At 35.1% G+C, this 5,235-nt stretch overlaps 1 non-coding gene across 1 annotated transcript; it reads left to right on the forward strand.

Annotated features, from left to right (window-relative positions):
* Positions 1-4,956: 4,956 nt before the first annotated feature.
* TRNAT-CGU (transfer RNA threonine (anticodon CGU)) lies at positions 4,957-5,030 on the forward strand. Its single transcript has one exon. It is a non-coding gene; the product is annotated as a tRNA-Thr (tRNA).
* The last annotated feature ends 205 nt before the right edge of the window (positions 5,031-5,235 follow it).

Genomic DNA, 5,235 nt, shown 5'->3' on the forward strand with positions numbered 1-5,235 from the left:
AAAAATATTACCTGCAAATTTTACAGAAAATTCAATCCATCTGATTTATCATTTATTTGTAAAATATAGTTTAAAGCAGATCGACTAACCTACAAATCTTGTTAAAGTGACTGTCTCGTAAACAGGAGATCCTGAGTTTGAATCTCAGCAGTGCTTTCTGTAAATTTGTCATATTTAATTGATTTAAAAAAAGGATAAAGGTCTCTAAAATACAATGAATGATAATCAAACTGTGTGTTAAATTACATGATAATATAAGTTGTTGATTGGATGTTAAAATGTAAATGACATAGAATGTGTTTTTTTCTTAATATTTCACTCTATGTCAGCCTCTGAGACAATAAAAACCCATCAGGTACTACAAGGTGCTGTGGCTTAGTTGGTTAAAGTGCCTGTCTAGTAAACAGGAGATCCTGAGTTCAAATCTCAGCAGTGCCTTTCATTTATTTAAAAAGCATTATATGATGAAAAGGTTTTTAAAAATTCATAAATGGTCTAGCAGGACATCAATATTGATAAGAGTAACAAATTGGGATGAGATAGTTGCTGTATGCATAAGTACTTAAAAAAAATAAAAGTAAAATACTTCTTCAGTGATTAAATGAATATCATAACATTAGTAAAAGAATAATGGTTAGTATATTGTAATTACAATACATTTCTACAACTTTAAAGACTTACCTTTCAAATTTTACATGTAGATAGTTCAACTTATTCTTCCTAGTTCAATAGTAATCCCAAATCATGTCTTTTATCAATATTCTGGGCAAATATAAAAGAATAATAAAGATTCCCAGACGTTTTGTATTCATATATAAGATAAACTTTCAAAACATAGATGAAATGATTTGAAACTAAGATTAAATTTTTGTTTGTTTACAGCTGTTTAAGTCAATGGTAGAGGTCTACAAATCTTCTTAAAAAGCCTTTTTGAATCCAGCTGACAGCATTTTCCCTATTGCTTTTTTCTTTAAATGTATAAGATTTCAACCTAAACCTCCCAGAATTTTACTTCTGAAAGTGGAAGAAAAAAAAGCTGCTCACTTTTTCTCAGAAATTATAATATAAAAATAAATTTCTACTGATCAATAGTGTCTACAAATAAAAACTTTTAGATGAGGCTGAACACAAAAAGCATGGTCCAAAGCGAAACCACTAATGATCAAATCTCTTTTAGCAAAAAAAATATTACCTGCAAATTTTACAGAAAATTCAATCCATCTGATTTATCATTTATTTGTAAAATATAGTTTAAAGCAGATCCACTAACCTACAAATCTTTATTAAAGAAAATAACACATGCTAATTTTATAAAAAAATAAAAAAATCTCATATATTTTTCATTTGTAACACTCGACAAACGTACCAAAGCCCAGAACACACAAAAAAAGCTCAAATGCATTATTATTTAGATGTCTAAAACAACTCCTACAAAAACCATCCAGATTTAATTAATTGTCAGGCGCTGTGGTTTAGTTGGTTAAAGCGTCTGTCTCGTAAACAGGAGATTCTGAGATTCCCAGACGTTTAGTCTTCATATATTAGAGAAACTTTCAAAACATAGATGAAATGATTTGAAACTAAGATTACATTTTTGTTTGTTTACAGCTGTTTAAGTCAATGGTAGAGGTCTAAAAATCTTCTTAAAAAGCCTTTTTGAATCCAGTTGACAGCATTTTCCCTATTGCTTTTTTCTTTAAATGTATAAGATTTCACCCTAAACCTCCCAGAATTTTACTTCTGAAAGTAGAAGAAAAAAAAGCTGCTCGCTTTTTCTCAGAAATTATAATATAAAAATATATTTCTACTGATCAATAGTGTCTACAAATAAATTTTTTAGATGAGGCTGAACACAAAAAGCATGGTCCAAAACGAAGCCACTAATGATCAAATCTCTTTTAGCAAAAAAAATATTACCTGCAAATTTTACAGAAAATTCAATCCATCTGATTTATCATTTATTTGTAAAATATAGTTTAAAGCAGATCCACTAACCTACAAATCTTTATTAACCCCTTAATGACCGGACCATTTTTCAATTTTCTTACCCTTAATGACAATGGCTATTTTTACATTTCTGCAGTGTTTGTGTTTTAGCTGTAATTTCCCTCTTACTCATTTACTGTACCCACACATATTATATACCGTTTTTCTCGCCATTAAATGGACTTTCTAAAGATACCATTATTTTTATCATGTCTTATAATTTACTAAAAAAAAAAAAAAAAAAATATGAGGAAAAAAATGGAAAAAAAACACACTTTTTCTAACTTTGACCCCCAAAATATGTTACACATCTACAATCACCAAAAAACACCCATGCTAAATAGTTTCTAAATTTTGTCCTGAGTTTAGAAATACCCAATGTTTACATGTTCTTTGCTTTTTTTGCAATTTATGGGGCAATAAATACAAGTAGCACTTCGCTATTTCCAAACCACTTTTTTTCAAAATTAGCGCTAGTTACATTGGAACCCTGATATCTGTCAGGAATACCTGAATATCCCTTGACATGTATATATTTTTTTTTAAGAAGACAACCCAAAGTATTGATCTAGGCCCATTTTGGTATATTTCTTGCCACCATTTCACCGCCAAATGCGATAAAAAAAAAGTTCACTTTTTCACAAAATTTGTCACAAACTTTAGTTTTTCCACTGAAATTATTTACAAACAGCTTCTGCAATTATGGCACAAATGGTTGTAAATGCTTCTCTGGGATCCCCTTTTTTCAGAAATAGCAGACTTATATGGCTTTTGGGTTGCTTTTTGGTAATTAGAAGGCCGCTAAATGCCGCTGCGCACCACACGTGTTTTATGCCCAGGAGTGAAGGGGTTAATTAGGAAGCTTGTAGGGAGCTTGTAGGGTTAATTTTAGCTTTAGTGTAGTGTAGTAGACAACCCCAAGTATTGATCCAGGCCCATTTTGGTATATTTTATGCCACCATTTCACCGCCAAATGCGAGCAAATAAAAAAAAAAAATTAACATTTTTCACATTTTTAGGTTTCTCACTGAAATTATTTACAAACAGCTTGTGCAATTATGGCAGAAATTGTTGTAAAAGCTTCTCTGGGATCCCCTTTGTTCAGAAATAGCAGACTTATATGGCTTTTGGGTTGCTTTTTGGTAATTAGAAGGCCGCTAAATGCCGCTGCGCACCACACGTGTTTTATGCCCAGGAGTGAAGGGGTTAATTAGGAAGCTTGTAGGGAGCTTGTAGGGTTAATTTTAGCTTTAGTGTAGTGTAGTAGACAACCCCAAGTATTGATCTAGGCCCATTTTGGTATATTTTATGCCACCATTTCACCGCCAAATGCGAGCAAATAAAAAAAAAACAACATTTTTCACATTTTTAGGTTTCTCACTGAAATTATTTACAAACAGCTTGTGCAATTATGGCAGAAATTGTTGTAAAAGCTTCTCTGGGATCCCCTTTGTTCAGAAATAGCAGACTTATATGGCTTTTGGGTTGCTTTTTGGTAATTAGAAGGCCGCTAAATGCCGCTGCGCACCACACGTGTTTTATGCCCAGGAGTGAAGGGGTTAATTAGGAAGCTTGTAGGGAGCTTGTAGGGTTAATTTTAGCTTTAGTGTAGTGTAGTAGACAACCCCAAGTATTGATCTAGGCCCATTTTGGTATATTTTATGCCACCATTTCACCGCCAAATGCGAGCAAATAAAAAAAAAAACAACATTTTTCACATTTTTAGGTTTCTCACTGAAATTATTTACAAACAGCTTGTGCAATTATGGCAGAAATTGTTGTAAAAGCTTCTCTGGGATCCCCTTTGTTCAGAAATAGCAGACTTATATGGCTTTGGCGTTGCTTTTTGGTAATTAGAAGACCGCTAAATGCTGCTGCGCTCCACACGTTAATTATGCCCAGCAGTGAAGGGGTTAAATTAGGTAGCTTGTAGGGAGCTTGCAGGGTTAATTTTAGAGATCAGCCTCCCACCTGACACATCCCACCCCCTGATCCCTCCCAAACAGCTCTCTTCCCTCCCCCACCCCACAAATGTTCCCGCCATCTTAAGTACTGGCAGAAAGTCTGCCAGTACTAAATAAAAGAGGTTTTTTTTTTTTTTTAAATAAAAATAATAAAGTATTTTAGCTGTGATGGACCCCTGCCTTAGCCCCAACCTCCCTGATCCCCCCTCCAGCTCTCTAACCCTCTCCCCTACCTAATTACCACCATCTTGGGTACTGGCAGCTGTCTGCCAGTACCCAGTTTGGCCCCAAAAACCCCCCAAAAAGTATTTTTATTTTATTTTTACTTAAAAAAACTATTTCTGTAGTGTAGCAGCCCCCCCCCAGACCCCCCCCCCCCCCCCCCCCCCAGATCCTTTTATATTTTTTTTTTAAAAAAATCCCTTTTTTTTCCCCCTTTCTGCCCTCATTCATTGGTGTCAGTGTGGCTAATGGGTGCATGTGCACGAGCGCACGTGCACGCGTGCACATGCATGCTCATGCATGCTCACGTGCACACACGCGCATCGTGCACGCGCGCACGCATCGTGCACACGCACCCTCACACCCGGCACTATCGCTACCGGTGCAGAGAGGGCCACAGAGTGGCTCTCTCTGCATCGGGGGCTTGTAAAGTGGTATTGCAGGATGCCTCCATATCGAGGCATCACTGCAATACCCTCAGAGCTGCTGGAAGCATTTGTGATCGCTTCCAGCACTCTGTTAGACAACTGACGTACCAGGTACGTCCATTGTCATTAACTGCTTGTTAATGCATGACGTACCTGGTACGTCAGTTGTCATTAAGGGGTTAAAGAAAATAACACATGCTAATTTCATAAAAAATAAAAAAAATCTCATATATTTTTCATTTGTAACACTCGACAAACGTACCAAAGCCCAGAACACACAAAAAACCTCAAATGCATTATTATTTAGATGTCTAAAACAACTCCTACAAAAACCATCCAGATTTTATTAATTGTTAGGCGCTGTGGTTTAGTTGGTTAGAGCGCCTGTCTCGTAAACAGGAGATCCTGAGTTCGAATCTCAGCAGTGCCTACTCTAAAATTGTTATATTTAAATAATATAAAAAAAATAATAAAGGGCTCTAAAATACAATGAAGGATAATTAAAATGTGTGTTAAATTACATGATAATATAAGTTGTTGATTGGATGTTAAAATGTAAATGACATAGAATGTTTTTTTTTCTTAATATTTCACTCTATGTCAGCCTCTGAGACAAAAAACCCACCAGGGATTAC

The sequence above is a fragment of the Bombina bombina genome, chromosome 2 (genome assembly GCF_027579735.1).
Source record: "Bombina bombina isolate aBomBom1 chromosome 2, aBomBom1.pri, whole genome shotgun sequence".
Classification (NCBI taxonomy): domain Eukaryota; kingdom Metazoa; phylum Chordata; class Amphibia; order Anura; family Bombinatoridae; genus Bombina; species Bombina bombina.